The sequence below is a fragment of the Octopus sinensis genome, linkage group LG2 (assembly GCF_006345805.1).
Source record: "Octopus sinensis linkage group LG2, ASM634580v1, whole genome shotgun sequence".
NCBI lineage: Eukaryota > Metazoa > Mollusca > Cephalopoda > Octopoda > Octopodidae > Octopus > Octopus sinensis.
The window spans coordinates 4,880,280-4,892,423 of record NC_042998.1 but is presented as its reverse complement, the minus strand read 5'-3'; the positions used below and the strand labels follow the sequence as shown (position 1 = coordinate 4,892,423).

The window sequence follows — 12,144 nt, the reverse complement described above, 5'->3', positions numbered from 1 at the left end:
TGTGTTTTTTATGTGTGTGTGTTTATGTATTTATGTGTATGTGTGTGCATGTGTGAGTTCTATTCCATGCGAGTGAGGAGCCAACGATCACACTCAGCTTTCAATGCATCGCATTCATCTGTACTTCACCGTATTGAGTAAGTTTTTGTGTAATTATATGCAGGCCCAAGTGTATATGATTGACTGATCGTCATCGTTATACATACATAATATCATACGTACGTAAGTATGTATATTCATATATGCAAATTTGGAATGCGTACGTATTTGTGTGTATGAGTGTAGGAGCAGGTGGCACGTCACAAGCAAATTTTCAATCGTATTAATTTTTATAGCATGCGTATATTGTGTTATTTCAAACAAAAAAAAATTGTATATTATGATATGTAAAAATATTTAATGGCATTCAAAAAATAATTTTAATACCTTAAACATAGCTTTAAATGTATTTTAAAAATAATGAGCATTCTTATTAATTTATATGCTATCTAGAACTATAAAGCATGTAATGCCAAACAAATGTTTTCAAACGAATTTTAGGTTGTTTATATTTTTTGTAAACAAATGTGTATATCTTATAATTATACAGAATTTACTACCACTACTACTACAACAACTACTACTACTACTACTACTACTACTACTACTACTACTACTACTACTACTACTATTGTTGTCATTCTTATCATTACCGTTATTGTTGTCGTTGTTTTTATTGTTGTTGTTGTTGTTGTTTAACTAATTTAACATGTTTTAATACTTCATAACATTTTAAATGCTTCCTAAAACAAGCGCATTTTGTTTTTTTATAGACTTCGAAAAACTCACACTTATTTCTAAATAGCTTTATTTCTATTGTAAAACAAAAATAGCTAAATGCATTTAACTGAAATATTTAAATATTGTTTTTTATTTAGTTTTAATATGCTGGTATACCTTTTTAAAAGTTCGATGTTCTCCGTTAGGAACATCTCGCCTGTTAAAGAATACTGAGCGGTATTTCTCAGGGATCATGTCCATTGTTTTCAACTGTTTTTTGACGTTATTTGCAGCTTAATCAGGTTCAGTTTCCGTCATACTGTTGAATATTTCGCTACTCTGTGATAGTTCTCATATCTAGTGCTTACTTGCTAATTTTTTAGCAATATTTATCATCAGTTCGAATGTCTTATTTCTTTAAAGGGGTTACATCGACCCCAGTGCGTTAATGGTATTTAATTTATTGACCCTGAAAGGATGAAAGGCAAAGTCGACCTCGGCGGAATTTGAACTCAGAACATAACGGCATACGAAATACCTATTTCTTTGCTACCCACAAGGGGTCGAACACAGAGAGGAATAACAAGGACAGACAAACGGATTAAGTCGATTATATTGATCCCAGTGCGTAACTGGTACTTATTTAATTGACCCCGAAAGGATGAAAGGCAAAATCGACCTCGGCGGAATTTGAACTCAGGACGTAGCGGCAGACGAAATACCGCTAAGCATTTTGCCCGGCGTTAGCATGTTCTGCGTTTAAAGCTAGCGTGATTTCCCATGCCTACGATTTTCAGATATGTCGGTATTGTGATTCCTCACGTGATTCCTCTGATTATTCTAGTTAATGTTTGACTGACCTTATCCATGTTCTAGTCATATATATATATATATATATATATATATATATATATATATATATATAAACTGAAACCTGCCTAGAATTTCATCAATCTGCAGCCTTATGCTAGTTTAGTGTATTCATGAGTGAACATAATGTACCGAGCATATATGACCTGGCTAATTATGAGATTATAGCTCAAGCTAAAATTATCAGAGAGAGATCAGAAGAATCCTTTTCCTGTTTCTTAACACAGAATGTAGTCATGAATGAAATGAGCAATATCTGACGTTCAAGACACCATTTGTATTGTTTCTGTATCGAATATTTTTTCGATGTTCAAAAGCATTTAGAATATATTGTGCCTAGAATTGATAGCATTTGATTAAAACGAACTGGATGAATTTACAGATGGTTTCTGCTTTCTACGTAGTTAAACCTGAGCTATCACTTCCAACGATGCTCGCAGTTACGCAGACGATACCACCATAGGTTCCGCACTAGCATTCTTCATCTTCTTCATTCAAATGCGATCCTCATTCAACCTAGAGTTTTCACATAAAAGCTGCAATGAATGCAAGGGCTGACATCTCGAAAACATATTCCATTGAATTCATTCCAATATTCTTTCCTCTTACACTAAATATATTAGATACAATCACTGCGCAAATCAAGGAAAAACATTATCACTCGTCTCTGTTAACATCGACAGCAGGCATTTAGATTCAGGATTATTTCAGTGCTAGTTCTTTCTACTACAGAGATTCTGTTCTGACGAATTCCATTCAGAAATATCTTTGACGTAATAATGTTCGTCCTTCGAGTTCGAAGATGACCATTGACATCATTTGGTGGAATTGCTGCTATGAGACCGGAGGTGGCTGGTGAGGCCAATCCGGGCAAGAAAGCCCCTCCCACAGGTGGGGCAGAAGTGGGTAGGGGCTGTGCTATTGGTGCAAGTGGCTCTGGCTTTCCGCATCTGGCGTTTCTGTTCTGCTGACTGAATCCGTCTCTCCTCGGCTGTCTTTGCTCCTGTGGTGATTGCGCTGCGCCAGGATGAGCGGTCGGCAGCAAGTGTCTCCCAAGTCTCTGTCCCGATGGAGAAGTCTTTGAGAGAGACTTTGAGACTGTCCTTGAAGCGCTTCTTCTGCCCTCCGACTTTGCGTTTGCCCTGGCTGAGTTCATCTTTGACGTAACAAGAGAGTGAATATCAATAGTGGCCGTCCTCTTACAACCAACAATATTGTTCAACTCCAGCGACTATTTATCCTTAAGAAAGGTCTGGCGATGTTCTCAATAAAGATCTTTCCATCTGTATGACAGTTGTTTTTGTTTATCGTAGATAGCTCTTCTCGTTTCACTTCATTTCAAACGCTAACTCACTCGTTCGCTTCCTCTCGTCACCCGTATAATGTTCACCCACAATAAACACTTATGAAAATTTCCATCTGGAATAGTTTCACTTCACATGTTTTCGAACTGCCATAAAATTACAACTGTTCAAAAAGAACGTTTGCAGCATCACTCTGAATGGTCAGTTAGAGCTGCGAAATCTATGGACACAACCCTTTCCTCCAGACCAATCAAATAAAAAAAAAATCATTATGACGCTGATGCACTATCATTTCATTATGATACTTACGATTTGCCTAATTTTGGGGATTTTAATGATTATGGTGTTTTATAACTATGCCTAGCTCAATTTGAGTATTACATACTAGCCCGCATATTTGGTTGGGTTTGAAGGTATATTGAGGTTCTTTCAGTCGATTTGCGTTTTGAGATGTGAGTTGTTCCACGCACGTGTTAAGGTGGCAAATTCGCACATCCAAAATACTGTACTCTCTGCACACAATACGTACCTCATAAAATATCTCAATAAAATATCAGGTTTCACACAACATATACTCAACTGAATCATTACACCAATAGGTAAAAAAGGGCCTTCCGTAATCGATACATGTCTCACTAAATAACTACAACGCATACATTTCACATACTATGCAGCTGGAGAAGTGAGGGAGAGGAAAGGGAAACTAAAAGGAAATTTATACATAGTATACAAAATGTGCGAACATATGTATAATATAGCGGTTTGTTATAGAAGAATTCCCTGAAAGGGAGGTAATCAAGGAACCTCAACAAATCCAGTATCAAAAGTTTTCGCCCAAAATGCTGTTCTACGATCTACAGGCGCATGTTTTGAGTAGGTCAATTAGCTCAACCATTTATGCTACAGTCACCCATCTTCTGAAAATTTCGCTATGAGACAGTACTTCTACCCCATTCTCATTTCACTTTCTAAGTTGAATTTTAAAAAGCCGGTGAGAGGCTTGACGAAGACAAAAGTATCTGTTTTCAATCATTTCAGCTTCATCCGCTTCTCAACCTTTTACGCCATAGCCACTGGAAAGAGAAGCACCGTCTGCTCTGCCTGTCAAAAGCGGATGGTGGGACGATCCTTATGATGGTCTTTATCGGTAGGGGGAATAATTCAACATGCCACATCAACAGCTGTTCGACATAATTCAACAAGTCAGCAATGCCCGGAGATTGCACGGTTGCGTGCAGTATAGTTTTGTTGCTTTGTGCGCGTCTCGTGCAACCCTGCCTGGTATCGATCGTTATATATAGCATGAAAGAAAAAGTGCCTCATAGTAAACGTTGTTGTTCCTTCAGACAATCAGTTTAGAAATATATTGGATCAAAATTAAAGAAATCAAGAAGTTTGGTAGATCCAGCAACAAAAATGTAAGTCATGCCACTTATCATTGAAGCTTGAGATTTATTCCCCAATACCCGAAAAGAAAAACATAACACAACCATTGCATTGCTTGAAACAATTCGATATCAACTGAGACAAGAGTAGGCTCCAAAATTCTGTTCTATTTGGAACAGTTAATGATCTTAGGAATGGGATTTGTGTCAAAGACCTTATGAAAAGGCTTCAATAGTAATAATAATAATAATAATAATATAATAATAATAATAATAATAATAATAATAATAATAAGAAGAAGAAGAAGAAGAAGAAGAAGAAGTATTAGTAGTAGTAGTAGTAGTAGTAGCTTAAGTATATAAAGAAAAGGGGAACAAAAAAAGAGAAGGAAAAGAAAGAAGCAAAAGAAGGAAAAATGAAAGAATACAAAATTGCTACAGCAACATTATTAAGAACAACAAGAGAGAACAATAACAACCACCACCAACAACAACAACAACAATAGTAAGAACAGTCACAAGAACAACAATTATAGAAAAAGTTATATGAGCTTTGACAAGAAGAGTAGTAAGACGAGATAAAGGCAACAATAAGAACAACAATATAAAGACGACGACAACATCATTAACAATGATAACAAGTAGAAATAGAAAGGCAGCAAGAAGGCTAATGAGTTTCTGATTTGTTTGTATAAGTCAGAGAGTTGGAGTGACAAGGTGGGTGGAGTCAGCGCAACTTAAGTTTGGTGTATAGAAAATTGCAATAAGCTGATTGGTCGATGTTGATTGATCAATGGTAAGATGAAAGATAGGAAGGTAGATGCTGAGAGAGAGAGAGAATATGAAAGTGAAAGAAGAGAGAGAGAGAGAGAGAGAGAGAGAGAGATTTAAGAGGATGGGGAGAAAGAGGAAGAGAGAGAGAGAGAGAGAGAAAGAAGAGGGGGAATATAAATTGGAGTGAGAGAGCAAGAGTAGGAATAAGAAATGAGAGAGAGGGAAGATAGAGAAAGAGGGAAAGTTATAAAGGAAGAAAGAGAGGGAATGCTGGTGAGAGATACATACAGGGAAAGAGAGAGAGAGAGAGAGAAAGAGAGAGAGAGAGGAGAGAGAGAGAGAGAGAGACGAGGAGATGAAGTGCGAGAGAGATGAAATTAAAATCTTAGTAGAGTTGATATCCAGGGAAGTTAATATGAAGAAGCAGCGAGAAGAGGAGGAGAAATAGAGAAGGAAATAATGAGCAAGTGAGACAAAGAGAGACAGACAGACAGACAGGCAAAACGACAGAGAGGAGGGGAGTGTGTCTGTGGTGGTGGTGGTGGTGGTGGGGTGGTAAAGAAAGTGACCGTTGTAAATAAACATGGTAGAAGTAAGCTATAGAAAGAGGATTATTAGTTTGTGATTTACAAGAAATTAGAGAGAAGTGGTAGGAGGAGGAACAGAGAGAGGGAGCCTAATTTAAAGAAGGAATGAGAGAGAGAGAGAGAGAGGGAGAGGGAGAAAGAGAGAGAGAGAGAGAAGAGCATGAGGTAAGTAGAAATTATTCAATGCAGAAAAGTTGAAGAAGTTTTGATGTAGTTTAGACAGAGAGTGAAAAGGGGGAGAGGGGAGAGAATCTAAGGAGTAGTGTATGCTTATATGTTAGTGTGTGTGAAAGAGAGTGAGCATACGATAGAGAGAGGGAAAGAAAAACACAGAGAGAGGGGGGGGAGAAAAGAGAGAGAGTGAGACATACATCTATAGGGAGAGAGGGGGGAGTAATTATTTACAGTGAAGAAATGAAGCGGTACTCCCATAATGGTGGCGATGTAGAGGCTGCAGAGAGCAGGAGGTGTGGATAAATGTGATACAGGTGTTGATACGACAATGACATTAATGGTGGTGGTGGTGGTGGTAGTGATGACGGTAGTAGTCGTTGGTGACAAAGGTGGGTGTAGTGGTGGTAAGGAAGTGGTGGTGGTGGTGGTGGTGGTGGTTGTGGTGGTGGAGATAGCAGAGACAGTTGTGCGGTTGGTTGGTTGGTTGGAAGATATTTAGGTGGTTTGTAATACCACGTTAGTAATGGTAGTGGTAGTGGTTGTTGTTATCGTGCGAACAAAAAGTGACAGTTGTAGCAGCAGCACTGGTTTTGAAACGTGGTGGAGGTGGAGGTGGTGATGGTGGTGGTAGTGGTGGTGGTGGTAGTGGTGGTAGTGGTGGTGGTGGTGGTGGTGGTGATGGTAGTGGTGGTGGTGGTGGTGATGGTGGTGGTAGTGGTGGTGGTGGTAGTGGTGGTGGTGGTGATGGTAGTGGTGGTGGTGGTGGTGGTGGTGATGGTAGTGGTGGTGGTGGTGGTGGTGATGGTAGTGTGGTGGTGGTGGTGGGTGGTGGTGGTGGTGGTGGTTGGTGGTGGTGATGGTGGTGGTGGTGGTGGTGGTGGTGGTGGTGATGGTAGTGGTGGTGGGGTGATGGTGATGGTAGTGGTGGTGGTGGTGGTGGTGGTGATGGTAGTGGTGGTGGTGGTGGTGATGGTGATGGTAGTGGTGGTGGTGATGGTGATGGTGGTGGTGGTGGTGATGGTGGTGATGGTAGTGGTGGTGGTGATGGTGATGGTAGTGGTGGTGGTGGTGGTGATGGTAGTGGTGGTGGTGGTGGTGATGGTAGTGGTGGTGGTGGTGGTGATGGTAGTGGTGGTGGTGGTGGTTCGGTGGAGGTTATGATATCGAAATAAGTGAAGGTAGTAATGGTAAAGGTGGTGATACCAGAATGGAAGTGGTAGTTGCTAACAAGATATCAGCGGCTGTGGTAGTCATGTCAGTAGTAGTGGAAGTAGGTGACAAGAGTGACGTGGTGGCTGAGACAGGAGGGAGCTGGGAGCGGTGGTGGCAGTAGTTGCTAAATAAATGGCACTAGTGATAATAATAATGATAATAATAATAATGATAATATTAATAATAATAACAACAACAATAATAATGATAATAATAATGATAATAACAACAACGATAATAATGATAATAATAATAATAATAATAATAATAATTACAACAACAATAATAATGATAATAATAATGATGATGATGATAATAATAATAATAATAATATAATAATAATAAAAAAAATAATAATAATAGTAATAATAACGATGATGATAGTAATAGTAGTAGTGGTGGTGGTGGTAATAATACTAGTTATAGCAATAGTAGTGGAGCTGGCAGTGGTAACATATGATACATAATAAATAATATATGGCGGTGTTATAAACAGTAATAGCAGTAATATCATAAGAGGGATGCTACAACAGCGCCGGTAGTGGCTGTAAGGAGAGGAGGGAAAATGAGAAAGGGAATTTTTTGTGTGTGTAAGGAGTGAGTGGTTGGATGGGGGTGGTGTTTAATGAAAATAATTACGTTCATAAAACGTGATGAGAGTAGGGATAACAATTCAAGAATTCGTCGCAATGGGAAAGCGAAAATCTCCCTAAGAAAAAAAAGGCAAGTTAATAAAAAGATATATTAGAAGAGATAAATGTGAGAGGCAAAGATATATGCATTCAAACATACAAGCATACATACATTCATACATACACAGTGATATATATATATACATATATATACATACATATATATATATATATATATATATATATATATATATATATATATATATATATATATATGTGTGTGTGTATATATATATATATATACATATATATATGTATATTATTTATAAATTTAACCTTTAAAGGTATTTTTTCATATGCTGGCCATTGATAAAAAAATTTTCCCGAAAGAAATTTTATGCTACATTAGTTATATATATATACATATAGATAGATAGAGAGAGAGAGAGACAGGGAGAGAGGGAGAGAGACAGGGAGAGAGACAGAGACAGACAGTCAAAGAGACAGGCAGAGAGAGACGGTGGTGTTGTGGGAAGGAGAGGGAAAACTACAGAAAAAGAAACTTATTAAATATAAAAAAAAGTCATCCATCACTTAAACGTGTATGTGAAAAAGGAGAAAGTGATACATATGCATCCATACAGCTATCTTTACATATCTGTAAGTCAATAAATCGATCACACCTGTATACACACACACACACACACACACACACCACACACACACCAACACCCACACACATCACAATATATAATATATATATATTATAGCATATTATATATTTATATACATATATATATATGTATGTATATATTATATACATATATATATAGGATGTAGATATATATCTTTCTATATATATATAAATTATGTATTATATATATATACATATATATAATCATATACATATATCTATCTATTTACTTCTTCTCTCTCTCTCTCTTTATGTTATATATTATATATAATATATATATATATATATATAATATATATATATATATATAATCATACCTATTTATCTAATCATGCGTATAAGAAAATAATGTGACAAAGGAATAAACGATTATCTGATGAACTTCATTACCTTACACCTGTTTCTGTTATAAGATACAGTGGACTCATAGCTGAGTGCTTGAGTAACACGTTATAATTTCATCAATCCCTCGAATATGAAGTGCAGTTTATTTGGGAAAAGAATTACATTTATACCTGACTTTCTCACTGGTAATGTCTTGTAATCCTTACAAAAATGTCATTCCTTTTACCCCAAATATATTGCACTTCGTATTCAAGGCTCCGATGAAGCTTTTAGACACTCAACGAAGAGCCTACTGTATCTTACAGCAGAAACGACTGTCAGCTAATGAAGTTCATAATATTACCAATCTTTTTTCCTGTTTCATCTATTTTTCTTATTACTGTTCTATACTCATCTAGCACTTTGTTATGAAACATGCGCATGAGCTCTAGGTAGATTATTAGTCACGGCATGCCTAAGCTATATATATATACTTTGGGTATGGTAAATGAGTTCAGCAAAAATTTAGTTTCAGATGAATATGGTACTTAAGTTGAGGCTCAGCATTTTAAATTGATGTAATGTTTGCATTGTTCAATTAAATGGAGTTGCATGAAAAGATCGTACTGCATTACCCCTGGATATCCATGTTGCTTATTTTGATATATATATATATATATATATATATATATATATATATATATATATATATATCAGTAGGTAGGTAGAGTTTCGCTCCATGCGCGATTGTTTAGGCAATCATGAAATGAACTACACAGGTAAGAAGAGATGTATTGGCTGGACATGACAAAATAATTCACACAATGTATGAACAGTTAGTTCGTAATTCGTGTGACAGTATTTTGCCTCTGCTGTCTATTGAAGAATCAGTTCTTTGAATATACTCAATATGAGAAGGACCTTGTTTCAATCGTGAATATATATGATTAGTATTGTTTACATTAACGACAAAGCAGAATAAATATATTTACTGATATATAGTTAGAGATTTATTGTTATGTATATTTTTGACAAATTAGTTTGACAGACAAGGAAGAAAGTTTGATAAAATCGGAGAGAAGAAAAAAAAATAAAAAGAAACGAACATACGAAAGATAAGAAGTTACAATAGATGTTGCAAAAGATTAAAAGGGATAAAGATGGATAAGAGGAAAAAAATAAATAAATAAACGGAGAAAAAGATGGATACTTTGAATAGAAAAAGAAAATTCAATTTTTTTTCCCTAGGAATAATTTTTTTTTATTGATGATTAGTCAACCAAATAGGCGTAAATATCAGTTAAGTTGTTTAGTGACAGAGGGAGAGAAGAAATAGTTAAATATTGTTAATTAATTAAGCGAATGAAAGGCAAGCAGAAAGAAACGAAGAAAAAAGGAGAAAACGAAAGAGAAAGCAATGAGTTCAGGCAAAGACGGAGAATATTAATTTAAAAGTGAAGGAATCTAATTCTCACCGCATACATAAAAGTTTATCCTATTGAAACTTACCGACAGAAGAGAACGAAAAATATTAATATACTTTACGAGTCAAATAAGGGTAATAATTGGAATAAATACATTAAGAAAAACACGTGTAAGGCTGCCCACATTAAAATCAAGTCGTATGCTGGTTGAAATGGTGACAGTTTATTTATTTACTAATTATTTAAAAGGCTGTTGCTTATAGAGAGAAAACAAATGAACAGTAAATCACTTGTTAATAGATACAAAACTGAATTGTAATAAAAGTGTATGCAAACTGAAATCGAGAAAGCATTTTGTTATAGCATGATGAGAGAAGAATGACCATCTCGACAAGAATACAAAACCAAGGATGTTTCAGGCTTGGAAAAAGTTTTTAGCTATTTGCGAGAACAGCTACAGTGTTAATTATATGTAATTTTAGTAGGGTAGTAAAAACATAAATTATTTCTGGCGTAGGGGTTGAATGGAAACCAATAAAAATATTTTGAGAGATTATGAGCAAACTTTTAATGATTTCGCGAAGACCGAAGTGGAGAAGGGTTCCGTGCCAACGGCGGTCGAGTACGGGTCAGTCGGTCCTAAAAAGCGGGCGAAAGCTTCCACGAAAGGCGCCGGATCCGTCGAATAAGCAAGAAAAAAGTGTCTTAAAACATACTTACAAAAGAAACTGTTCCTAACGCTGATAGTATATTATAAGATAAGCATTGCAAAAAAGAGTGGGAAAGGGCAGAAATTTATTAAAGTATATAACTGGAAACAGTAATGCGAAATTTGTCAAATTGAAATGTTAAATTGACTTACTGGCATTAGCCATCTACAGGTTTTAACTTGCAAATGGATAATACGGTTTAAAATAGTTCCTTGGGTTATAGTGTAAATAACGTTTCAGGCTCTTATGTATACTGGTAAGAGTATGTTCGTTATATTATTGGCTCTCTGATGAATAAGCTGTTTCCACCCTCAAACGTAGATAATTTCGAAACTTTGTACCTTCTAAACAATTTGTACCATACAACACGTTTTTGTCTGTCTTAAGCTTTTTCTTTCTAGATTCCTAATCAAAGGGGAAAAGGAAGTGTCATGGAAACATTTGGGTGATATTATAAGCCGGTATATGATTATTGCAGTGAAATTTAAAAGGGATAACGGTGAAGCCACTACTGTATACTTCAAATTACGATATTACACGTTTCTTTCATAAACTATAGCAATATGCTGGCAATTAGACATTAAAAAGCATGCACCCAGATTGAAATGAAGGGATCTAGTTTCGTCAATATTATAGATGGGATTAAGGCAGCGAACTGGTAGAAACGTTAGCACGCCAGGCGAAATGCGTAGCCGTATTTCGTCTGCCGTTACGTTCTGAGTTCAAATTCCACCGGGTTCGACTTTGCCTTTAATCCTCTCGGGGTCGATTGAATAAGTACCAGTTACACACTGGGGTCGATATAATCGACTTAATCCGTGTGTCTGTCCTTGTTTGTCCCCTCTGTGTCTAGCCTCTTGTGGGTAGTAAAGAAATAGGTGTTTCGTCTGTCTTTACGTTCTGAATTCAACTTCCACCGAGGTCGACTTTCCCTTTCATCCTTTCGGGGTCGATAAATTAAGTACCAGGTACACACTGGGATCGATGTAATCGACTTAATACCTTTGTCTGTCCCTGTTTGTCCCCTCTATGTTTAGCCCCTTGTGGGCATTAAAGAAATCAGAATCGTTAGCACGCCGGACAAAATACTTAGCGGCGTTTCGTCTGCATTTACGTCTTCAATTCAAATTTTACCGACGACGGACCCTTTCTGAGTCAAGGAAATAAGTACCAGCTGAGCACTGGCGTCGAATTAATTAAATTTATGGCTTTGTGACAAATCTTGAAATCAATGTTATATGTAGGATTAAGTTGTTTTTGAAACGTTTTATGAGGCATTTTAGCTAAAACCGATT

The 12,144-nt window shown here is 36.5% G+C and overlaps 1 long non-coding RNA gene across 1 annotated transcript in view; it reads right to left on the bottom strand.

Annotated features, from left to right (window-relative positions):
* LOC118762227 overlaps nucleotides 1–10,811 on the bottom strand; it is a 16,373-nt gene extending 5,562 nt beyond the window's left edge. The window contains exon 1 of the long non-coding RNA XR_004997981.1: nucleotides 10,726–10,811. This is a non-coding gene — a long non-coding RNA (uncharacterized LOC118762227). The remainder of the gene's footprint in view (nucleotides 1–10,725) is intronic.
* Between the last annotated feature and the right edge of the window lie 1,333 nt (nucleotides 10,812–12,144).